Source organism: Acinonyx jubatus, chromosome D2 (assembly GCF_027475565.1).
Source record: "Acinonyx jubatus isolate Ajub_Pintada_27869175 chromosome D2, VMU_Ajub_asm_v1.0, whole genome shotgun sequence".
Taxonomy (NCBI): Eukaryota; Metazoa; Chordata; class Mammalia; order Carnivora; family Felidae; genus Acinonyx; species Acinonyx jubatus.
In genome coordinates this window covers 9,040,423-9,067,880 of record NC_069393.1, presented here as the reverse complement: position 1 = coordinate 9,067,880, position 27,458 = coordinate 9,040,423, and the positions used below count along the sequence as shown (strand labels likewise).

At 35.5% G+C, this 27,458-nt stretch overlaps 1 long non-coding RNA gene across 1 annotated transcript; it reads left to right on the top strand.

Annotated features, from left to right (window-relative positions):
- The first annotated feature begins 1,099 nt into the window (after positions 1 to 1,099).
- On the top strand, positions 1,100 to 11,986 carry LOC128312673 (uncharacterized). Its single transcript, XR_008292255.1, has 2 exons — positions 1,100 to 3,256; positions 7,405 to 11,986. It is a non-coding gene; the product is annotated as an uncharacterized LOC128312673 (long non-coding RNA).
- The last annotated feature ends 15,472 nt before the right edge of the window (positions 11,987 to 27,458 follow it).

Sequence of the window (27,458 nt, the reverse complement as noted above, 5' to 3'; positions counted from 1 at the left end):
TTGAGCGTCTGACTTCAGCTCAGGTCATGATCTCACAGCTGGTGAGTTCGAGCCCTGCTTTGGGCTCTGTACTGACAGCTCAGAGCCCAGAGCCAGCTTCAGATTCTGTGTCTCCCTCTCACTCTCTGCCCCTCCTCCACTTGTGCTCTTTCTCTCTCTCTCTCAAAAATAAATAAACATTAAAAAAATAATAAAATTGGGGTGCCTGGGTGGCTCAGTCGGTTAAGCGTCCAACTTCAGCTCAGGTCATGATCTCATGGTTCGTGAGTTCAAGCCCTGCATCAGACTCTGTGCTGACAGCTCAGAGCCTGGAGCCTTCTTCCAATTCTGTGGCTCCCTCTCTCTCTGCCCCTTCCCAGCTCATGCTCTGTCTCTCTCTCTTTCTCAAAAATAAATAAACATTAAAAAAAATTTAAAAAGAACACATGCTAAAGGCCATTTGCAGGCTGAAAAACAAGATATCAAATGTAAACTTGGATCTGTAGAAAAGTATGAAAATGGAACAATGGAAAAATACATATGTGGGGAAATAAAAAAGGTTTTATCATTTAAACATTTGAATATTAAAGTGTGAATGAAGATATACCATATCATAAGAGTTAGAATGACTATCTTAGTATGAAAACAAGTAGACATCAGAAAAAAAGGTTTTATTACACTGGACAGTGAAAGACATTTTATAATGAAAGAAGGTTACTTCCTCAAGGAGTTAATAATCTTAAAAATGTATGCATCTATTGGGGAAGCCACAAAATGCATGAGTCAAAACCTGATGGAATTAAGAGAAGTAGACAGAGCCACAAAGACTTGAAGATTTCAACCCTTCTCTCTAAGTGATTGATAGAATGAGTACACAGAAAATCAAGAGAGAGAGAGAGAGAATGAACAACTATAATGCATTTGACTGCACTGACATTGTAGAAAGTTATTGTGAACTTGTTAAAACACACATTCAAGTAAAATGAAACATTCACCAGAAGGATCATGTTAGTCATAAAAACGGTTGAAATACTCTTAGTGCTTTTGAAGTTATACACAATGCATTTTCTAATTAGAGGAGAAATAAATTAGAAAGTAATAATGAGATATCTAGTATTTGGGAATTAAATGATATACTCCTCCACAATCCATTGTATAAAGAAGAAATCATAAGCAAATTAGAAAATATTTCAAAATGTATGAAATTGTAAATATAGTCTAATAAAATTCATGAATGCCACTAAAACGGTTTATTGAGGGAAATTTACATTTTAAATACTTTAATTAGAAAATAATAAATAATAGCATAATAATAATAACAGTGAAGGTCTAAAATTAGTGATATAAGTTCCACTTTGGAAAGTTAGAAATAAAGGGCCAAACTCAACCCAAAAGAAGTAAGGAAATGGAAGTAACCTAACTTTCCATCAATAGATGAGTGGATACATAAACTATGATTGATACATAAATGAGATTTTACTCAGCCATAAAAAAGATGAGATTGTGCCGTTTGAGACAACATGGATGGACCTAGTCGGTGTTATGCTAGGTGAAATAAATCAGGCTGAGAAAGACAAACATTATATGATTTCACTCATAAATGGAATCTTAAAAAAAAAGAAGAAGAAGAAACAAAAAGCAGAATCAGAACTATAAGTATGGAGATCAAAATGATGGTTGCCAGAGTGAAGATGAGTATGGGGGGATGGGAAAAATGATCGAAGGGGAGAGGGACATACAGGCCTCCAGTTACAGAATAAATCACAGGAATAAAAAGTAGAGCATAATGAATATTGTCAATGATATTGTAATAGCGATGTAATGGGACAGAAGGTAAACCATACTTGTGGTGAGCACAGCATAACGTATAAACTTGTCAGATTACCAAGTTGTATACCTGAAACGAATGTAACATTGTCTGTCAACTATACTAAAAAAAAAAATAAACAGAAGAAAGGAATCAATAAAGATGAGAACAAAAATTAACAGGATAGTAAATATGCAACAAGAGAAAATAAAACTAGTAAACACTTGGTTCTTGAAGTTAAGCAAAATTTATAGATCCTTAGATAGATTAAGAAAAACGAAGGAGGGGCACCTGGGTGGCTCAGTCAGTTAAGCTTCCCACTTCAGCTCAGGTCATGATCTCACGGTTTGTGAATTCAAGCCCTGTGTCAGACTCTGTGCTTACAGCTCAGAGCCTGGAGCCTGCTTCAGATTCTCTGTCTCCCTCTCTCTCTCTTCCTCCCTGGCCCACACTCTGTTTCTCTCTCTCTCTGTCTCAAAAATAAACATTAAATTTTTTTTAAAAATGAATGAAATATTTATCATCAATATCAAGGACGAGAGGGATGTTATTACCACAGATCCTAATGACATTCAAAGGATAGAAAGTGATTTTTGTTGCTACACATGTGACACTTATATGAAATGGATAAATTTCTTAAAAGCTATAATTTAAAAAGTTTGGATACAAAATTTGAATAGTTCTGTATCTATTAGAGAAATGGGCTTATCATCCAAATTCCCACCCAGGTAGCTCCAATCCCACATGCACATGGCTTCCCTGGTGAATTATATGAAATATTTTTTTACTGTAACCCTTATCAACAAACTGGCAAACTCTAGAAGTAGGGAGTGCTTTATTTATAGTTAGTTTCATGAAACCAGCATAAACCCCAAACCAAAATCTAACAGTCATTAATAAATATAAAAGTTAATTAATGTTGTAGGACACTGTGTGTCCTATAAAAATGTTAGCAACTTTCCTTTAAGACTGAGGATAAAGCCAGGATGCCTGTTCTCACATTTTTATTCAATCTTATACTGGTTGTCCTCGTCACTGTGAGAAGAAAGTAGATTGCATAGTTGTCTACAGAGAAAATGCTAAGAATTCTATAAAACTTCTATCACTGTTAAATGAATTAAATAAACTTGTAGGAGCACAACCTTAAGACATAACCATCAAATATATTTTATGTGTTCAGTAAATGATGCCTACCATGTTTTTTATTCCTCTGTTCTAAACTGACCAGATGAAAACAACATCTTACAAGACTGGCTCATGGTTTGTTGAAGGAATGAAATGTAGAGTATTATGTGTCAATGATATTCAAATAACATTTAGTTACTAATATCGTAATTTCAAATACTCAAAAATGACCAAATTCTATAATAATATGAAAAAAATCATTTATTGTTTCGGGTGCTGGATAGAAAAAATGTATAATATGAAAATTAAGAGATGATGGTGCTCAAAAAAATAGAATACTTAAAGGTAAGAAGTGTGCAAGACTTCTTCACAACCTCTGAAAATTGTTGACAGATATAAAAGGAAAACTAAACAAATGATGAGATTTATTGTGTTTACAAATTGGAAGGATCAATATTGTCAAAATGTAATTTAATTCCAAATTGATTTATAATTTACAAACAATTCATTCCATCTATAATTCTATCAGGAATCTTCTAGAAATTACTAGGTCTATTACAAGAGAATATAGAAATATTAATGACAGAGAGGAGCCAAACCATTTTTAAAAGATGAAGGAAGCTGGAAGAAATTACTGCTTGATTTCAATGCTTATAATGAATTCTAGTGCTAGCAAGAAGTAACTGGATGGAATTACCCTCCAGCCTTAAAAACAAACAAACAAACAAACAAACAAACAAACAAAAGGAAAAGGTTTGTGTCTTTAGATTTTCATTACATCTTCTTTTCCCCCCAAGGAGGCTCCATGACCACCATGGGCCCAATGCAGGGCATGAAATCAAGACCCTTAGATCAAGACCTGATCTGAGATCAAGAGTCTGATGTTTAACTGACTGAGCCACCCAGGTGCCTCTCATTACATCTTTTTAATTAAATATTTTACACTGGTTCATGTGCTGCCTTCCCAACACCTTGCAATACAGAGCCATATCTAGCACTCTCCTCATATATACTCTGACATTCATAAAATTTATAAATTACCAACTTGAAAGAGAACTTTATTTTTTTTTCAATATATGAAATTTATTGCCAAATTGGTTTCCATACAACACCCAGTGCTCATCCCAAAAGGTGCCCTCCTCAATACCCATCACCCACCCTTCCCTCCCTCCCACCCCCCATCAACCCTCAGTTTGTTCTCAGTTTTTAAGAGTCTCTTATGCTTTGGCTCTCTCCCACTTTAACCTCTTTTTTTTTCCTTCCCTTCCCCCATGGGTTTAACTTTCTCAGGCTCCACATAAGAGTGAAACCATATGGTATCTGTCTTTCTCTGTATGGCTTATTTCACTTAGCATCACACTCTCCAGTTCCATCCACGTTGCTACAAAGGGCCATATTTCATTCTTTCTCATTGCCACGTAGTATTCCATTGTGTATATAAACCACAATTTCTTTATACATTCATCAGTTGATGGACATTTGGGCTTGAAAGAGAACTTTAAAGACAAAGTTTAGAGGCCCCTGGGTGTCTCAGTCAGTTAAACACCCAACTTTTGTTTTCAGCTCAGATCATGATCTCATGGTTCGTGGGATCAAGCCCCAAATTGGCCCCTGTCCTGACAGTGGGGAGCCTGCTTGGGATTCTCTCTCTCCCTCTCTCCCTCTCTCTCTCTCTGCCCCTCCCCTGCCCATGCAACTCTCTTCCTCTCTCTCTCTCTCTCTCTCTAAGTAAATAAAAAAACTTAAAAAAAGACCAAGTTTAAAGTATACTAATGCTATTATATGCTTATATGAAGTAAAGTGCTTCTTATGAAAGATCACATTTTGAAGTTTTTCAGACCTGTGTTTGAATTCAGCTCTGCCACTAGTTAAGTGGAACTCCTTAGGCAAATCAGTTATTCTCAATTTTCTTACTTTAAAAATAGCTAAAGGAATGTCTAACTCATTGATTTGTTTTGAGAATTCAGTAGATTAAGAAGAAAATTACCTTGCATAGTCCTGGGCACACACTATCTGCCCATTAAGGTAAATTCTCATATTTCTTCTTATCATCTCAGTATTTTATCTAGAGAAAACCATATTATAATAAGCGTTTTGACTTTTCTGTATGCTATTGCTTTTGCATGGAAATTTGAAGGCATGAAAGTCATGAAAAGTCCCAAGGGGCACTTGAACACACACATTCATTTTCTCTGATAGGCAGTCACTGGTAATTCCTAGACTCAAGCTTTATAATTGCTGCCTTTGAACTCCCCACGGACAGGGTTGATTTAGGACAAAACTCAGGAGAGAATAAAAAAGAAACAGGCAATCAAGACAAAGTAATTTCCCTCAAGGGAAAAGAACGAGGGCACCCTAGGAATCTGTAGATATCATTCCAAATCCTGAGAGAGATAAATGACTTTTAGGGAGCAGATGGTTGCAATCAAATAAATGATCACAAGTCTTTACACTGAGTCAAATACCATATCATTGGAGAGAAGATAAAGTACAAGCTTTAGTGAGTTAAGAATCAAGAAAAGACTCACACAGAATATATTAACAAACTTTTCCAATAAAAAAAAGTCACTTTGAGTTGATGCTGCCTTTACATTTTTACTACATATAGTGTTCTCAACTTTTTCCATCAAATGGAAATCATTTCCATATTAGTCTAGGTATGATGGGAAAACATATAGTACATATATGTAAATTTTCAACATAGTTACTGACTTTAAGAATTTCTTCTTCCTTTTTTCTTTTCTCCATATATACTTGTTGTTTATAGTTTACAGTGGCAGTCGTCTGGACTTTTTTTGGATATTAAGTCAGAAATAAATACATGAATTGCAAATATAATTGGCATTTTATTTTTGTATTTTTATAGTAAATTTTGTAAATTTGAAACATTGTATCATGTCCTTGTTAAACAGATATTTATTCAATGGTTATTAAGACATCATTGGGTACCTTCGTCCATTCAGATTGCTGTAGCAAAATGCCACAGACTGGGTGGCTTATTAACAACAGAAATTTATTTATCACAGTTCTAGAAATTAGAAGCCAAAGATCAGTGTTCCAGCATGGTCATGGTCTTGTGAAAACCATCTTCTGGGTTACAGACTGCTGACATTGCTATATCCTCATATAGTGGAAGGAACTAGGGAGCTTTGTGGTGTGTCTTTTCTAAGCGCACTAATACCATTTATGAGGACTCAATCCTCATGAACTAAGCACCTCCCAAAAGTCCCATCTCCTAGTACTACCACGTTGGACATTAAGATTACAACACATGAATTTTGGGAGGTCACAAATATTCAGACCATATCACGAGGCTAGGTTCTGAGATTATAATATTAATATAATTATAATTATAACATACATAATAAAATATATTCAATGCACTACCAGTTTAAAGAAGGAATGATTGGCATAATCATTGCTCTGTTAAGATTATTTTACCCTATCAGAACATGGTGTAGAGACGTCTAAACACGTAACAAAGTCTGTTTAAGGGGTTGGTCAATGAGATGGAATAAGTCTAATGTAAATTGAATTGTAAAGGGTAAGTAGGAGCCAGATTTGGTAGGGAGAAGTGAGTAGATGAGGATGTTTAAAATTGAATGATTAAAGAACATAGTATATACATTATTAGAAACTAAAGAGAATGTTTTTAAAATGCTTTCGAAAGTGCAAAAAAAAACCCACCTCAGTTTAATTGTGAGAGAGGCAGAAAGAGATGCTGGAAATGGGGCTGTATCAAGAGAAAAGCAGAAGAGATAAGTAGGGACTAGATAATGATATCATGAGTGGTGGTAAGGATTTTATTCAAAAAATGAAACCACCCAAGATTTTTAAGCAGAGAATTAACTTGGCTAGGGTTGTGCTGAAAAAAGTACCAGTCTGACTGCATTGTCAAAATTGATTTCAAAAATTTCAAGACTAGAATCATAGATATGATCTCAAAGAATTTCCATTCATTCATCTGTAAACTGAATAAATCTTGGGACTATGTTGTGGCTCTACCTTGGTACAATGTAGCACTCAAAGACATACCAGAATGGCATCAAAAATAATTACCAAGCAATTCTAAATCTTTCCAATAGTTTCTAAGAACATAAAGAACACAATAAAGAACACAGTGTCTCAAATCCTCTTTCCCTCTTTCTCAGTATCTCATATGTTACTCAGTTATTCCCAGTGTCTTTTGTTAACAACAAACTCAAGTTACTGAAACATGGTTTCTAAACTTGCTCTAGAAAGGCTCTTTAGCTCTTTCCTCTTTTTAAAAATCATACCTATCGTAAAGACAGATAAAGATCTTTTAGCCATTTCTGTTGTAACTTATGCTAGACTCTAAGCCTTAGGGAACCTCTACCCCTAGCTTTACCCATTATATTGATCTGCAAAATAAAATTTAAAATTATATTAAGTAAAATATAATCTATCCCATTATGCATTCGTCCAAGGAAAATGTGTTTGGCATATTTAAAAATGGCTTTTGCATTTCTCAGAGAAGTTGGTTCCTTTGACGAGAATGTCAAGCATTGATACACATCTTCAAAAAGCTTCAAGGGAAATGGGAAGAAAGGAAGTAGCATATTTAGTATAAACAGCCCTTAGGAGGAATACTCGTGAAGACGAAAAGAAGAGAATATTACAGGCAAGTGTATGCTTCTTTTTTTGATACAGAAACTCCTTTGTGCATTATTCAATATTGCTGGGGCTTCTGCAAATATGAACTCTGCCTACATGTATAGCTTAGATTTCTTAATTATGGAGTCTCTATGATAATCACCATTGTTAACATTCTGAGAGATGGTGAGCATTTTTGACACGTTTAAGATGTGGAAGACCTTGGCATTTGATGAAATAGAGTACTTGTCAAAAGCTGTTGCTGAATTAAGGGGTTGGTTCTATTGGCTATTTTGAGTCAGGGAGGCTCTATTGTAGTCCTAATCCCCCCTTTTCCTAAATTATCCAAGATTATTGGTGTTTTTACCTTAGAGTCAAAACTTACCTCTTTCTTCCAAGCCATACATTCAGTCAATCAAGAAATCCTTGGTTCTGCTTCAACATAAACCTAGCATCTGACAAATTTTCTTGCATAATCATCTCCCACTTGGATTTTTGGAACAGGTTCCAGATTTATATCACTAATTATGTTCTTGCTGCCATACAGTCTATTCTTAACATAGCAACAGGAGTGGGTTTTTTTTCTTTTAATTAAGCCAGTGTCTAGCAAACAAAAGATAATTACAAGCAGCTCTTACTGGGAAAAACTCCTTGAGCCAAGAGCAACAGCAAGAGTGCGGGGTCCTTGCTGTCCAGTGCATTATAAAAAGTGCTTTGAAATCTAATGTAGATGGGCATAAGATGTAGGAAGAGAGTTGTTGGCCCTGAGTCTTTTAATGGAAGTGCTTCCAATGGCTTGACCGGGGACTGAGATCCAGTAGTTAGATGCCAGGGAAAATCCTTGGCTCTAGCCTTATTCCTCCAGCTTACAGGTGCAGAAGCCCAACTTCCAGAATGATGAAAGACCAGTGATGCAGGCTTATAGCTGCAACTGTGTAATGACATGATTTGCTACCTCAGCACTACTGGTTGGAGAGAAGAGGAGGGTGTTTTGAGTCAAGTCTTGCTGTTAATTATTTTATTATTAGTTTTATTTTTAATCACCAGGCTGTAGCTGGTCTCCAGGGAGTCCTCTAAGAAGTGGGCCCCTTTTCAGGGAGGCAAGCCTGCAGGAGATCATTCTTGGACAAATTAACTCTTCCCTATGCCAGATAAGGTCACTCTCATACTCAGTAATTTCCAGTGGCTACTCACTTCACTTGGATAAAATTAAAAATCATTACCATGGCTAGTGAGGCCCCACATGAACCAGCTGACTTTTCAGACTCTCTGGTTCAATTTTCTATCATTCTCTCCTTTATCATTGCCTTCTATACACACTGGTCTTTCTTCTGTTTCTTGTACATGGCTTTGGATGGATATTTTTAGTGCCATTGCAATCTCTTGCCATCAAAATATTGGGGATTGGTGTCTACCAAAATCTTGGCACATTTTCAGCCATTATGCCTTCTATGGGTCTAAATGTGATTTTTCTTTAGTTTGTTGATATAGTGGATTGCATTAATTTATTTTAGATTGTTTAAATCTTCATTCTTTCAAATTTTGCCATTCTAGTGGACATGTAGTGGTGTCTCATTGTCATTTTAATTTAAATTTCTCTGTAACTAATCATAAAGATATTTTCATGTATTTGCTACCAGTATATTTAAAATTTCAAAGTGTCTTTCAAATCTTTTATCAATTTAAAAATCAGTTTGTTATATTATTTTTAAATATACATATATTTAAAGTTTATTTTTGAGAGGGAGAGTGAGAGTGTGAGTGGGGGAGGGGCAAGGAGGGAGGGAGAGAGAGGATCCCAAGCAGGCTCTGTGCTGTCAGTGCAGATCCTGATGTAGGACTCAAACCCACAAACCATGAGATCATGACCTTAGCTGAAACCAAGAGGTGGATGCTTAACTGACTGAGCCATCCAGGCATTCCTAAAAATTGTTTTGTAATATTGGCTTGTTATGTAAGAGGTTTTAAATATATATATATATATATATATATATATATATATATACACACACACATATATATATACACACACACATATTCTGGATACAAGTCCTTTGCCAGATTACAGTTTTTAAATGTTATCTCCCTGGGGTGCCTGGGTGACTCAGTCAGTTAAGCATCGACTCTTGATTTTGGCTCAAGTCATGATATCACATTTGGTATACTGAGCCCCCGTGTTGGGTTCTCTGTTGATAGTGAAGCCTACTTGGGAGTCTCTCCTTCCCCAACTCCTTCTCTCACTCCCTCTCTCCCTCTGTCTCTCTTTCTCTCTCTCTCAGAATAACTAAATAGACATTATATAAATAAATAGTTATCTCCTTATTTGTTGATTGCTCTTTCTTATGTGTAATTATGTTCTAAAGATTATTTGTTTTCATTCTGAAGAAGTACAGTTTATCAATCATTGTCTTTTACAAGGGGTAACTGTTGCAGCACCCTATTTAATAAATGTTTATGAAACCCCAGAGTCACTTGGATTTTCTCCCATATTTTATTTTCTTTATTGTTTTAAGTTTATTTATTTATTTTGAGAGAGAGAGAGAGAGAGAGAGAGAGAGAGAGAGAGCATAGGGGAGGGGCAGAAAGACAGGGAGAGACAAAATCCCAGGCAGGCTCTACTCCATCAGTACCGAGGCTGATGTGGCGCTTGAACTCCAAAACTGTGAGATCATGACCTGAGCTGAGATCAAAAGTCAGACGCTTAACCAGCTGAGCCACCCAGGCTCTCCTCCATATTTTCATTCAGAAGTTTTATAGGTTCAACAACTACATTTAGGTCTTTTGGCAATAATTTTTGTATATGATTAAAAGTGAGAGCTAAGGGTTATCATTTTCTTTGTGGCGTATGAATATCCAATAACTACAGCACAGTTTATCAAAAACTATCCTTTCTCCATTTAATTCCTTGGGACCTCTGTCAAAACTCAGATAATTTGAATGCATCCATTTCTGGACTCTGGTACCATTTATCTATGTATGCATTTTTATGCTAATTCTATACTTGCTGATTATAGTAACTTTAAAATACTTCTTGAAGTAAGTAGTGATGTGTTCTAAATTTTATTTTCTTATTCCAATTTGTTTTTGCTATTTTAGGTCTTTTGAATTTCCATACTAATTTTAAAATCAGCTTATTTATTTCTACCAAAAGCAATCTGGGATTTTAACCATCATTGCATTAAATTTGTAGTTCAATTTGTGTAAGAATAGACATCTTAACAATATTGAATTTCTGGATCCATGAAGGGATAGATTTCTCTACTTATTTTGTTCTTCTTTAATCTCTTTTTGCAATGCTTGTAGCTCTCAGTATAGAGATCTTGTTTACCTCCAGACAAATATAGCTGTAATTATTTTGTACTTTTTGAAGCTATTTAAATGGTATGTTTTAAATTTTAATTTTTTATTTCCTTTTCTAGTGCATAGAAAACCAACTGGTTTTGTATATTGACCTTGTATTCTGCAAACTTACAAAAGTTACTTACTAGTTTTAGTAGCCTTTTTATAGGTTTCTTCAAATTTTCTATAGATAGGCTCATATTATCTGAGAATAAATATAGTTTTAATTTTTCCCCCCATCTCTATAGATTCATGACTATTGTGAGCAGCACACCTGTATCCATCTGGCTAAAATTATTGGTGCACAAATGGATATGTATCTTTAAATCAGGCATTTCATGTGTTTTACAAGATTTTATTATTACACACAGAACAGGAAAAGATCTCTTTCAGTTCTGGAGCATGTAAAGATATATATAGCCACATTTCTTGGTCGTAAGTCCATGTGCATGGGGAAATTCAGAGAATAGAAATGAGAGTTGAAGAGAGAATGTTCTGAGAGTATGCATGTGAGATTCTGGATGCAGCTAGATCCACCCTTTGGCTACTCTTATCATTTTAGTACAGAAGACAATATATTCCTCCTTCCTTTTAGTTTTTGTTCAACTTAGTTTAATTTTGGTTTACATCATTTGCAAGTGAAATGATCTTGAATAATACAATAATGATGAATTGCAAGGATTATAGCACTTGTAGATGTAATATGAATGCCAAATATAACACAAAGGCTGGGACGGAGACAATGGAAGTATACTTACTGATTGACAGCCCCAAAGGTGAATGCATATTTATACTTTGGCAACAGCCACCCATTACAAAGGGGTTTTGTTCTGGGTGAAGCTAAATATATATACATACATTCCATATAATTCTAGTCATTAAGTAATTGGAAAACAAATAAAAATGTATAAATCAAAACACCATACTGTAGTTCCTAAAAAGAACAATTATAGTAGAAACTCTGTCAAGATATAGCAAAAATAAAGACACATGGACACTCAAATACACACAATGAAGAGTCATAATAAGATACATTTTGCTTAACATGATAATTCTATGAATAAAACACCTTTTTTCTTGAGGAAGTAATTATTTTTCCTGGAAAAAGCAATTTAATAAGAAGATATAAAATCGTTTTCTGGTTCCACATGTAAGAAGCTTAGAAGCTGACAGTCTGTGCTACCAAAAAGTAACAAAATAGAACAGTTGACAACTCTTCTTGGACCCATAAGAGAAATAAGTACAGAGGGTAGACCACTGAACCCAAGATTGGAGAGATAAATAGACAAATACAGGGAGTTATGTCTTTAACAGGACAGAGACTTATGAGCGGAAACTACCACAAGAACAAGTACCAGGATAGGAAAATCTGAACTGCAGTTGAAAATTTATTGGAAGTTCAGTGTGCACAAGTCTGAGAGTTAAAACTCCAAGGATACCTTGTCGGAGTGCCTACAGTATTGTGAGATTCACGTTCAGGAGCACAACCATATTCTCAAGGTGAATATTGGGGAAAAAATCTCCTAATGCTTCCAATGGGGAAGAAGGAAGAAAAGAACCATTTCAAAATATACCGGAGAACTCTATTCTTCTTAACTAGGAGAGTCTGGTTAACTAGGGCTTTAGCCTATTTGACCTGGGAGAAGAGAAATACCCAACTTCAATCTGTGTTAGCCATCTTATCCCTCCTAAAGAGGGAGAGAAATAAAAACTGAGAATACCTGTGAAGTTTGCCATGCAGAGACCTAGATTCACTAAAAGACTGAGACAGCATAATAGGACAATAGAACACTTCCTCTCTCCACAGAGCTTATCACCACATGACAGTAGTTATATTTATAGTAGTTCTATTTATGTGGTACAACATGTCTGGCTGTCAAGAAAAAATTACAAGGCAAACTGGAAGGTAAAAACCACAGTTTGAAGAGACAAAGCAATCATCAGAACCAGACATGAGAAGAGTACTGGAATCATTAGGGAATTTTAAGGCAACTATGATGACTGGACTCAGGGGTCTAAGGGATAAGGTAGAAAAAATGGAAAAAGAGATGAGGAACGTAAGCTGAGAGATGGAAATCTTAAGAAACAACAACAAAAAAATGCTAGTGATCAACACCTTTGTAACAGAAATGAAGAGTGTCTTTACTATGCTTATTAGTAGACTAGACCCAGTGGAGGAAGGACTGAGCTTAAGAACATGTCAACAGGATCCTTGAAAACCAAAAACCAAAGAGAACAAAGAGAAAAAAAACGCTGGATAGCCAGGAAATGCAAGACAACTGCAAAGGATGTAGCAAACACATAATGGAAATAACCAAACAGCAAAGAAGGAAATAAATAATATTTGAAACAATAATGACTGAGATTTTCTGTAAAATAAAGTCTGACACTAAACCACAGATTCAAGAAGCTCAGAGAACACCAAGCAGGCTAAATGCAGCAACAACAACAAACCACACCTTGGAATATCATTTCCAAACTGCAGGAAATCAAAGAAAAAGAACAAGTCTGGAAAAAACCAGAGGGAGAAAAACCGCCTTACTTATACAAGAACAAAAATACGAATTACATTGACTTCTTTTCAGAAACCATGCAAGCAAGATGAGAAATGAGAGTGGAGTGAAATATATAAAGTGTTGAGGGGAAAAGAAAACCATGAACCTCGATTTTGGTACCCTATAAAAGTATTTTTCTTTTTTTTTTTAAATTTTTTTTTAACGTTTATTTATTGTTGAGACAGAGAGAGACAGAGCATGAATGGGGGAGGGGCAGAGAGAGAGGGAGACACAGAATCGGAAGCATGCTCCCGGCTCTGAGCTGTCAGCCCAGAGCCCGACGCGAGGCTCGAACTCATGGACCGTGAGATCGTGACCTGAGCTGAAGTCGGATGCTTAACCGACTGAGCCACCCAGGCGTCCCTATAAAAGTATTTTTCAGAAGTGACGTAGAAATAATGACCGTCTGAAACAAAAATTGAGGAAATTTGTTGTCAGTATACCTACTTTGCAAAGTAGACCTTGTTGTTAAAGGAAGTTTTCTTGAGAGAAGGAAATGATGTAAGTAAAAAAAAAAACTTGGATCTACATGATGAAAGGAAGAACATTGAAGAAGAAATATTTGAAGGTAAAGTAAATATTTTATTTTACATACTCTTAATTGATGTAACAAATACCAGTTTGTTCAGAATAGTAACAGTGACAATGCATTTAATTATGTATTCTTTTATGTGTGTGTGTGTGTGTGTGTGTGTGTATCTGTGTGTGTGTATGCTTATGATGCTTGTATATAAATGAAACAAATGATAGGAATAATGCAGTGATAGGGGGAAGGAATTAGGATTATTTTGTTATTATAAAGTGCTCAAACTATCCATGAACTGCTACAGTGTTATTTGAAAGTGGACTTGGATTAGTGGTAATGTATATTGCAAATTTAGGTCACCACTAAAAAAAGGCAAAATAATAATAATAATAATAATAATAATAATATAGTAAGAAAGGAGAGAAAATGTAATCATACAAAATGCTCAGTTAAAATGACAAGAAAGAGGGGCGCCTGGGTGGCTCAGTCGGTTGAGCGTCTGACTTCGGCTCAGGTCATGATCTCGCAGTCTGTGGGTTCGAGCCCTGCGTCAGGCTCTGTGCTGACAGCTCAGAGCCTGGAGCCTGTTTCCAATCCTGTGTCTCCCTCTCTCTCTGCCCCTCCCCCAGTCTCACTTTGTCTCACTCTGTCTCTCAAAAATAAATAAACATTAAAAAAATAAAAATAAAATAAAATGACAAGAAAGAAATTAAATTGTGGAAGACAAAGATGGGAACATAAAACGAGACTAACAAATAGAGAACAGTAATAAATAATGGTAGATATTGATCTCAATATGCCAATAATCACTTTGAATACCAATCATTTAAGTGCACCAATTAAAATACAAAGATTGTAATGGATTTGTAGTGGATTAGAAAATAAGACTCAGCTAGATGTTATGTACAAGAAACCCACTTTGTATATAATGACACATATAGATTAATAGTGAATGGAGAAAAATATGTCATACTTACACTAATCAAAAGAAAGTAGGAGTAGCTATATTACTTCCGTAGAGAGAATTCAAAGCCAGGAAAATTACTCAAGACAGATAAGAGAGACATACAATGATAAAAGGGTCAATTCTCCAAGAAGACATAACAATGCTTTATATATAAATATGTCTAATAATGGGATATGAAACGATACGATGTAAAATCTATATGAAACTATATGATATAGATTTCATATAAAATCCTATATGAAACTATACGACTGCAATTGGAGATTTCAATAACGCTATATCAGATATGGACAGATCTGGCGGGCAGAAAAAACAGTTAAGGACATAGTTGAACTCACCACTACCTCCAATCAACTGGATCTAATTGCCATCTGTTGACTATATTATCCCCAAACAGCAATATCCAAATATATGGGATATTCACCAAGATATACCACGTTTTGGACCATAAAACACACCTTAACAAAGAATAATTAAAAAACATGCAATGTCTGATCTCAGACACAATGGACTAAACCAGAAATAACAGAAACATAACTGGAAAATCCCAAAATAAATGGAGGTTAAAAAACATGCTTTTAAATAACACTCATATCTAAGAAAGAATCTAAAGAGAAATTTAAAAAAAGATCCTGAACTTAATGAAAATGCAAATACAGCATACCAAAGTTTGTAGTATGTAGCATAAACAGTGCTTAAACAGATACTTATTAAACACATACATTAGAAAAGGAGAAACATCCAAAATCAATAGTCTAATTTTGCACCTTAAGAAGCTAGAAAAAGAAGAACAAATTTAATACCATATGATTTCACTCGTATGTGGAATTTAAGAAACATAACAGATGAGCACAGGGGAAAAAAGAGAGAGGGAAACCATAAAAGACTCTTAACTATAGAGAGCACACCGAAAGTTGCTGGAGGAGAGGTGGGAAGGGGGATGGTCTAAATGGGTGATGAGTATTAAGGAAGGCACATTTTGTGATGAACACTGGGTCTTGTATATAAGGGATGAATCACTAAATCCTACACCAGAAACTAATATTACACTGTATGTTAACTTACCAGAATTTAAATTAAAACTTGGGGCATAAAAGGAAAAAAAGAAAGAGAAGAAAATAATAAGAGTAAGAACAGAAATCAATGAAATTGGAAATAGTAAATTGAAAAGGAAATCAATGAAACCAAAGTTTGGTTTTTTGAAAAGATCAGCATAAATCAATAAACCTTTAGCTAGCTTAAGAAAAAAAAGAGGGCAAAAGTTACCAATGTCATAAATGAATTATTAAAGATTCCATGGACATTACAAGGATTGTAAAGGAATATTATGAAAACTCTATGCCCACAAATTTGACAAAATGATGAAATGGACCAATTAATTGGAAAACATAATTTGCTGGGGCTCCTGGGTGGCTCGGTTGGTTAAGCATCTGACTTTGGCTCCAGTCATGATCTCACAGTTCATGAGTTCAAGGCCCACATTGGGTGAGCTCGAGCTCCTCTTTGGGTGATCTCTCTCTCTCTCTCTCTCTCTGCCCTTCCTGTGTGCCCTCTCTCTCTCTCAAAAACAAAAACAAAAAAAACCCAACACATGCACAATTTATCAAAACTCATACAAATAGAAAATCTGAGTAAACCTATGTTTATTAAAGAAATTCAAACAATGATTAACCCTTCCAAAACAAAAGGCACCAAGTTAACTGGTGAACTCCACATAACATTAAAAAATAAATTATACCAATTATCTACAATCTTTTTCAGAGGATAAAGGCAGAGGGAGTACTTCTCTACTCAGTGTATGAGATGAATATTACCCTAATATCAAAACCAAAGACATCACAAGAAAATAAACTAAAAACCAATATTGCTCTTTCACATAGATGCAAAAATTCTCAATGAAGTGTTAGCAAATTGAATCCAACAATGTAGAAGAATTATATACCACTTTTAGCTTTATTCTAGGTATGCAACATTGGTTCTACATTCAAATATCGGTTAATGTAATCAAAAAGGGAAAGGAAAAGTAACATGATCATATCAATAGATGCAGAAAAAGCATTAGAAAATCCCATACCCATTCATGATAAAAACTATCAGTAAACTAGAAAGAGAAGGAAACTTTTTCAACGTGATAAATAATCTCTATAAAGAGCTAATAATCTCTATTTAGAGCTATATCTGTGTTAGCTATAGCTAACATCATACTTAATGATGAGAAATTCTAAGCTTTTCAACGGAGATCAAGTACAAGACAAAGATGTCCCTTTACACTACTTTTCAACATTGTACTGGGGGTTCTAACTAATGCAATAAGAGATGAAAAGGAAGTAAAAATCATAAAGATAGGGAATGACGACATAAAACTGTCTTTGTTTGCAGATCACATGATCATCTGTAGAAAATGTGAAAGAACTGGCCAAAAAACACCAACTCCTGGAACTAATAATCAATTATAGCAAGGTTTCCAGATACATGGTTAATACACATAAGTCAGTTGTTTTTCTATATCATTGAATATATAATTATACATACACACACACATATATACACACACACACACACACACATATATATGTATATATATACACACACACATATACTTTTCTATATACTTGAATGAATAAGTGTGACTTGAAATTAAAGCATAATAACTTTGGGTTGCCCGGGTGGCTCAGTCAGTTAAGTGTCCGACTTCAGCTCAGGTCATGATCTCATGGTTCGTGAGTTGGAGCCCCGCGTCAGGCTCTGGGCTGATGGCTCAGAGCCTGGAGCCTGCTTCGGAATCTGTGTCTCCCTATCTCTGCCCCTCCCTCAGATGCTCTGTCTCAAAAATAAATAAACTCTTAAAAATTAAAAAAAAATAAAGCATAATAACATTTACATTTGCACCCCCAAAATGAAGTACTTAATTATATATGTAACAACATATAGGATATTTATGAGGAAAACTATAACACTGTTATGAATGAAATCAAAGAATAACTAAAAGTAGAGAAACATCCCATGTCTAAGGATAGGAAGATTCAATATTGTCAACAAGTGAGTTCCTCCCTCCCCAGTTGATCTGTATATTCATACAATCTCAAGCAAAATCCCAGTGAGTTATTTTGAGGATATCAATGGATCAATTCTAAAGTTTATATGCAGAAGACCCAGAATAGCCAACACACTTTTGAACAGCAGTTAGAGAACTAACACCACCTGACTTCAAAACTTACTATAAAGCTGCCGTAATCAATACAGTGTGGGATTGGCGAAAGAATATACAATTATACCAGTGGAATAGAAGAAAGAGTCCACAAGTAGGCCACATAAATATAGTCAACCAATTATGTCAAGGGAGCAAAGCCAGTACAAGGAAGAAAAGATAGTCTTTTCAACAAATGGTACAGGGACAATTTGACATTCACATGAAAAATACTTCATATAGATACAGACCTTATATTTCATAAAAACTAATTCAAAATGAATCATAAACCTAATCGTAAAATATAAAACTATAAAACTCCCAAGAATACAACATAGGAGAAAATCTAGATGACCTTGGCTATGGTGATGTCTTTTTAGGTACAACACAAAAGGTATGATCCATGCAGAATTGACAAGCTGGACACAATTAAGATAAGAAACCTCAGCTCTGTTAAAGATAACGTCAAAAGAGAACAAACCACAGACTAAGAGAAAGTATTTGTAAGGACACATCCGATAAAGGAATTTTTTCTAAAATATATAACAAACTCTTACCTAAAACTCAACAGTAAGAAGGTAAACAATGGACCAAGAATGGAGCAAAGACATGAACAGACTCCTCGCTGAAGAGTATATACAGATAGCAAATACATGTATGAAATGATGCTCCACGTTATGTGTCATCAGGAAAATAGAAATTAAAACAACAATGAGAAACCATTGTACACTTATTAGAATGATGAAAGTCTGGAACATTGACAACACAAAATGCTGGGGAGGATATGGGGCAATAGGAACCCTCATTCGTTACTGGTGGAAATGGAAAATCATACAGCTACTTTGGAAGGTAGTTTGATGTTTTCTTATAAAACTAGACTACTCATACCATATGACTCTGCAATCATGTTACTTGGTATTTTTTCCAAGGAGCTGAAACCTTATGTCCATAAAAATACCTACACACAGTTGCGTATCAAAGCTTTATTCATAAATGCCAAAACTTGGAAGCAACCAAGAGGTTTTTTAGTAGGTGAAAAGATAAATGAACTTTGGTGCATCCAGACATTAGAATATTGCCCACTGCTAAAAATAATTGAATTCACAAGCCATGGAAGGACATGGAGGAAGCTTAAGTGCATACTACTAAGTGAAAGATGCCAGTCTGAGAAAGCTACATTCCATATGTTTCCAACTATTAAAGGCAAAACTAATGAAGACTGTAAAAACGATGACAGGTTTTCAGGCGTTGGTGGGGGTAGGAATGAATAGGTGGAGCACAGAGGATTTATAGGGCAGTGAAAAACTCTTATAATACAGTAATGGTGGATTCATGTCATTATACATTTGTCTAAACCCATAGAATGTAAAAACCAACAGTGGATTTTAAGATAAACTACAGCCTTTAGTAATTATCATGGGCCAACATAGGTTCACCAGTTATAATAAATGCTCCAGTCTGGTGGGATGCTGACAATGGGAAAGGTTGTACATGTGTGGGGGTGAGGGCATGTGGGAAATCACTGTATCTTTCTCTCAATTTTGCTAAACTGCTACCACCCAAAAACAGTCTACAAAAAACCAATTGAAAATAGACTATCTGGATAGTCTAATAAATATATGCCAAACAGGTGTTAATGAATTCCAGCCAAAATGTACTAGATACAGATAATTTTAGAAAAAGATAATTTAGTTAAGTTCCAAATAACATGCTATGTAGGTAGCATAATAATTTTTCAGGCAATGTAAGACTTTACATATTAATTTTCCCAATTTATTTGAAGAATATAGTATCACTTTAATAATAAAACATACAGAGAGCTCATTTATAGAACATAAATTGTTTTTCCCAAGGCCTTGCTTCTCTTAGCAAATTTCTGTATTTGTTTCCATCTGCACAGTATCCCATAGAATTTCTTGAAAGTTATTGTATTTTGGTTGCTCTGTGCCTTAGTTTTTAATATTCATGCTTGCTTTTCCTTATTTTTATATTTTTAGCGAATTTTAGTATTTTAGTAGGAAATAATAGTATGCCATTAGGCTTCCATTATCCATTTACAAACACTCTTGCTTGTGAAATGATCAATTGAGGGAAAACTCATAGATCATTGAGGTGATAAAGAAGATATGAAGTAATAATTTATTTCTCTCACATCTGTTTATTTCCTATTTCAATATCTGATACTGTAGTTATCCTGATTTAATGTCAAATTCTCTATTGAGAATTTTACTAACTTTTTAGATGACACGTGTTGGTATGAAGTAGTTCCTATCATAAGAATGGAAGGAAAGAGAAAAATCTATGTATGTTGAGCGCTTAGTCTTTTCATTCGCAGGTTTACCTTATTTTTTGGGGGGTGGTGAATGTGTTGGAATGTTGGGGTTTAGATGTGAGTTATAGCCTATTAAAAATCATATATTGCTATTGAGCTATATTTTTTCATGATGTGCTTTTTACATATATTAAGTTGAAGATCGGGCACTGTGCCATGACGAAGTGTGTTTTTGGCTCTGCGTCATAGCAGGTCTAAAGAAATCTGATGAAAAGGGAAAGAAATGAATATGTCCCATCTACATCACTTGGCTGCAGAGAGCCAGTTTTTTTTTTAATATCTAACTATATCATTATATTGATGTGGCAAAATTCTTACTTCTGACTTTGATCCAAGTGATGTCAGAGAAGTGATCTTGGGAACATTATCTCACCATAATGTGAAAATGTTAACATTATTTGTGACAGTATTAGTAAAGCAACTTAATGCTGTTAATGTTCTGTGTGTTGTTAAATTGTAAGAAATTTCTATTTAAAATTAAAAAAATTGACAACAAGTTATTCATTATGCAAACTAACAGTAACAATAGTGCTTTATATATATTCATGAAGAGTAACCACTCAATGTGGCCCAATTTTCCTCTCAGTCAGCTTTTCATCCTGACATTTTGTTTAAAAATGGAGCAACATGTTTTTCTTTTAATTTTCTCTTGCATGAACAAGTTCAAGGCAATCAGTCTATAATTATCCATTCACAAACAATAGCTAATTGATTTTTGTAAGTTTCTACTCTATCATCTACCTGCAGAGAAAATTAAGCACACATCAAGAAAATCATGTGCTCACTTTCAATGTAGTGTAGACTTCATTTTACCTTTGGATATGTTGATTCAATTTTTCCTTTGACAGTTGGATTCAAAGAGCTTGTTGGCATCTAAGTTAAGATGCTTATAAAAGAGGAAAAAAATAATGTGATATAGTCCTATAGCTTGAGGCAAAGCAAAATATGTTTGATGTAGTAAGTACTACAATGTTATAACATACATTTTTTTAAAAAACCAAATATTGAGTGCTGATTGCTAAAGAGCATACCTGTCAATTCTTAGTTTACACTATTTTTTTTAAAAAAATTTTAATGTTTACTTTTAAGAGAGAGAGTGTGAGTGGGGGAGAGCAAGAGGGAGACACAAAATCTGAAGCAGTCTCCAGGCTCTGAGCTGTCAGCAACACAGAGCCTGACACGGGGCTTGAACCCACGAACCGTGAGATCATGACCTGAGCCAAAGTCAGACGCTTAACCCACTGAGCCACCCAGTGCCCCTTAGTTTACACTATTTGACAATAAAGAGGTCAGGTGAGCAATTTTCTGGAAAAAAATGACAAAGCTACCAAAACATCCCGTCAATTTCGGAGACGGTCCAAAGAATGGGAGAAATTAATTCTTGGCAAATGAAACATTATAGGGTAGCTTTGCGCTCTTGGGTGCACATAGGCTGTCCAATACAGTAGCCACATGTGGTTATTTAAACTTTAATTAAATCAAAATAAAATTTAAAAAAATCCAGTCCTTCAGTTGCTATAGCCACATACCCATATGAGACTAGTAGTTATGCTACTGGCAAGCACAGAGAACATTTTCATCATCTTAGAAGTTCTACTGGACAGACCTGAGGTAGACCTACAGATGCAGATGTCCAACAGTTGGGAATGTGGATTTGAAAGTGAAGAGTGATGGGGCGCCTGGGTGGCTCAGTCGGTTGAGCCTCCGACTTCGGCTCAGGTCGTGATCTCACAGTCTGTGAGTTCAAGCCCCGCGTCAGGCTCTGTGCCGACAGCTCAGAGCCTGGAGCCTGCTTCAGATTCTGTGTCTCCCTCCCTCTCTGACCCTCCCCCATTCATGCTCTGTCTCTCTCTGTCTCAAAAATAAATAAACATAAAAAAAATTTAAAAAGGTAAGAGTGGGTGAGAGCCAAAGCATAAGAGACTCTTAAAAACAGAACTAACTGAGGGCTGATGGGGGGTGGAAGGGAGGAGAGGGTGGGTGATGGGTATTGAGGAGGGCATCTGTTGGAATGAGCACTGGGTGTTGTATGGAAACCAATTTGACAATAAATTTCATATATTAAAAAAAATAAAATAAATAAACTTTAAAAAAATTAAAAAAACAGAAAGTGAAGAGTGGCATTCTATATAGGATAACTAGTTTTATGGTCACCCATATAAGAGTAAGAGTTGGAACCATGCAATAGGTGAGATTGCTAAGAAAGGTAAGGCACAACTATTTCAGGAGCAGGAAGGCTGGGAAAACAGAGAATGTTGACTTAGGAAGGTTCAAACTTACCAATGTCATCAAGGTGGTGAGTAACTGGACCAGGACTATTAGAGTCATCCTGAAATTACTCATTTCCCAAAATTTGTGCAATGTACGATCTCACACTGAAGAGCAGGAACGTTCCTCAAAGTAGACAGATTTTAAAATCTCATCCTTTGGAGGGACTGTCACTACCTGTCTTTTTGGAAAATTTGCTTCTTTTTTTTTTTTTTTTTTTTTTTGCCTTTATAGTCTGCAGCAAGCTGAGTCCCCAAGCATACGATGTCTTTTTCTTTCAATGCTAATGAAAGACATGAGGCAAATCTTTCTTTTGGGCAACTTTAAGGAAGTTCTATATCTCTGACAGACAGTTTTAATGAAAAATGCAAATAAGTACTTAAAATGAAATCTGTTACATAGTATCATTTGCTATTCCTAAGGATTTATAAACTGACTTAGCATCTGTATCAGTGGATCATGTCCCACAGTTGGTCTCATGATACTTATGTGTTTCTTCCCATCCCCCAGGTTGTAGGACAGTCACATCTTCAGCCTTGCTCAAGGATGCCATTTTAGGAGTTCCTGTTTATGCTCCCAATAATTATTGATATTGTCAGACTTTTAAAATTATACATATCTCATTGGTGTGAAATGGGATTTTATTTTATTTTGCATTTCCCTGAATATTAGAAAGTTTAAGCATCTTTCCACCTGGTATTAGCCACTTAGTTTCTTTTTCTGTGAAATGGCCTGTTCCTCTGAGTTATTTTTCTTTATTTTCAATAATAATGCATCTATTTATTTATTAAAATCCTTAATGTGCTCTCTTATTTATGTTTTCAACATTATTGCTTTTTTCCATTGCATGTCTTTTAACTCTCCTTATGGTATCTTTCTGTGAATGTAAGTTTTGCATTTTAATATAATCAGATTTATTGAACTTTACTTTTATGGTTTATACATTTTGTACCTGCATACATACATCTTACCCACCCAAGGCTAATGACATGTTCTCTGACATTTCTCTTAAAAGTTGTAAAACGTTGCTTTCATTTATACACTTATTCTAAATTGATTTTATATTTCCTATTGTAGGAATAATTAATTAATTTTTAATTAATAATTAAAAATAGAGGAACAGCTAATTGCTTACAACCAGTTATTGATGAGTTCCTCATTTTAGTGCTATTCTGTACAGCCACTTATGTCATATATCAGGGTTCCATATATGGGTGGTTCGTAATGGCCTCCTCTCTCGGTTTCATTGGTCTCTTTGTCCCCCCTGTGCAAATACCATAGTGTCTTAATTACTATTGCTTGACATTAGATCTTGACATTTCATGGGCAAAATATGCCTGTTCTTTCTTCAAAATTTTGATCTTGCTGCTGGTCCAGGAAGTGGCTTAGATTATTTCTGAGCTGAATAAGCACGTTTATTGTATCTATCTTCACAGAATGCTGCATGGACCAGATTCTGAGTTTGCTATGCAGTCTTGACCTTGCAAAGGCCTTGGGTGTCCCTGTGTTGATCTTGTTCCTATGTGCGGTCCACTCACCTGTGGTCATGGTGTCGAACGCCTATGGTGCTCCCACAGTATTCTTGGAAATGGAAGCATGCAGAAGACCGGTAATCATCAGAAAGGAAGGAAGCTGTGCAGACAACCCAGATGTGTCTTCAACACCTCTCTACTGCTTCTGGTATCACTGCAGCTAGGATTTCAGAAATTTCCTATTGATATTAGGGTCAATCATTTCAGTCAAAACCATGATTCACCTTCCAGAATGAAGTGGTAATGTCAGACTCCAATACTTCAAAAACATTATGTTCCCTGGTTGAGGTTTCTTGGCCCTAGGAACCCATGTCTTAGACTGCCATAGTTCAGAATCATAAGGATCAGAGACAATGATATGAAAAATGAGTCATTTGTTACAACCATAGGAGGCACCAGCTGTATCTCCAACCCTTGATCTGTGGACTTATTTTAATGTTCTAGCAAGAGGAGGAATAGTCTATTTTATTATGGACCACCTCGTGTTTTCTAAGCCAGTTCCCAGTTTCGTAATTTGGTAGCCTTCAGCTTGTGAAGCAGGAATTCTCTTACTATGTAAGGTCTTTGCCCACAGTTGACAAAGTGCATGATACTAAGAGTGAGTCAGTCCTATGGCTCCACCTCCTCCTCCTTCCCCTTTCTCAAAAATCTAATGTGTACCTGTGTTGGGAGCAATGATGTGATCTAGAAATACTCTGATCTAGAATATGACACTTAGCTTGGACATTCCTATAGACTGAAGGTTTGTGTCCCTCCACCCACAAATACTCATTATGAATCCATAATTGCACCTTACATTTTGTAGCATAGTGAAGCCTCTTAATAATTGCATGCTTACTTGGTAAATATTCTGTAATCTGTTGGTTTTAAAAAGGAATTTAAAAATCACTCTTTTAGTGTGCTATACAAATACCAAAATTCCATTGTCTGGCACCTTACAGTTAGATTATAATTTTCTTATTTGTCTCTAAGGTGAACAGGCTGTGTTCATAAGCTAAATGTCAGGGGATGATGTAAAAGAAAAAATATATATGTAAGATTTTGGGAGAAGGTCATAGTGGTCGAAATTCTTACCTTATTAATTTTTTTTAGTTTTTGCAACTACAGTGTCAAAAAAGTGGTTAAGTGTGGCACAAGTTTCAAGATAACTTTTATAAACCCCACATGCTTCTATTTACACATTTAGATTATTGAATTTGTACACAGACCCAGAGACCATCAGCCACTATTTTAAATCAAAGTAATTGCACTTCTCTAAATAGAACAGGCCGCTTTTGTAGCAAAATCTATTTAATTCTGATGGTTTTAGCATACTTTAAGGAAATGAATCAAATATAATAATATTTTAAAGTAGAGAGTCACCATGTAAAATAAAATTGTAAGCCTGAAATTATTCAACATTGCACACATGGTCTAGGTAATTCCATTATGCTCCTAATTAACATCTAGTCTTAATTTAATTGGTGTGCTTTCTTCTTGTTATAGTTCATTTGTTATTTTTAAAAATATATTTACTGGGAACACACAATATGTCAGACTGTGCTAAGCACTCATGGAAATTATAATTCAGTAAGGGAGTAAAAATAATAAATTAGGCGAGAAATGAACATATAATTGCCAGTTGTGAACAGTACTAGAATTGAAAAGCAAAAACAGCCTCTGAAGACATTGGAGAGCTTATCCTGACTACAAAATCGGAAGAGAGTAGGTTAAAAGTTGAGGAAGGTGGAAGACAGAGCGATCAGAGACCTCTAGGCCAGGCAGTTTCTGGAATTTTACCCTGTTTGGAAGTCAGGGAAGGGTTTGAAGGTTGAGGCAATACTACATTGGTGGAATCTGAGGTCACTGGAAACAACAAAAGCAACAACTAAACCCGAATCCAGCTCACCTACTTATGAGATTGATTAAACCCAGAGTAATGTTGTGCTGAGACAGGAGGACGTGTGCTTATAAGATACAAGAAAATATTATGTGCCTGTAAGGTATGGCCCAGATAAGTGGTGACTATCAAAAAAGGATGGTAAAGGGGCGCCTGGGTGGCTCAGTCAGTTATGCGTCCGACTTTGGCTCAGGTCATGATCTTGCGGTCCGTGAGTTTGAGCCCGCGTCTGGCTCTGTGCTGACAGCTCAGAGCCTGGAGCCTGCTTCAGATTCTGTATCTCCCTCTATATCTGCCCCTCCCCCTGCTCATGCTCTATCTCTCTCTTGTCAAAAATAAATAAAACATTAAAAAAATTAAAAAAAAAATAAAAAGGATGGTAAAATAACCATGAGTAATGCTTTCAAGGTTCTGGAGGGAAAGTTAGAAAATACACAAAAATAAAATAAAGAAGTTAACTTATAAGCAAGCAGGGGAGGTAAAATGAAATAAAAGAAATAGTCAGAAATAGTCAAAATAGTCCACAGAAAGGGACATAAAGAGAGAAAATCAAAGAACACATGGGAGAAATAGAAAGATGAATTTAACCATATGCATCATTGCATTAAGCCCAGGCTAAACAAAATGATCTAAATACTCCCACTAAAAAAGTAGAACCTGTTACATTGAATTAAAAAACAAGACCAAATTACATGCTGTCTATGAAAAACTCCCATTAAATATAAAAACATAGGTAAGTTAAAGGTAAAGATTAGGTAGACAAGCACTTAACAAAAGAAAGTTGGGGTAGGTGTGCTAATTTCCAATAATGCAGACTTCAGAGCCAGGAGTCAACTCAGTGGGGAGACAAGACAACCCTAAATGATTTTGAATCGAACAACACAGCTTCAAGATTCTAGCAAAACCTGCAGGGCACCTGGGTAGCTCAGTTGGTAAAAGCATTTGAGTCTTGATCTCAGCTCAGATCTTGATCTCATGGGTCCTAAGTTCAAATCCTGCATTGTGCTCCACGCTGGGCATGAAACCTCATTAAAACAAACAAACAAACAAACAAAAAAAAAAACCTCAGCAAAACTTGATGGAACTAAAATGAGAAATAAAACAAGAAGTTCAGGGTGCCTGGGTGGCTCAGTCGGTTAAGTGTCGGATTTTGGCTCAGGTCATGATATCATGGCTTGTGAGTTTGAGCCCCATGTCAGGCTCTGTGCTGATAGCTCAGAGCCTGAAGCCTGCTTCAAATAATACGTTTCCCTCTCTTTCTGCCCCTTCTCCACTTGTGCTCTCTCTCTCTCTCTCTCTCTTTCTCTCACAAAAATAAACATAAAAAAATTAAAAAAGAATCCAACCT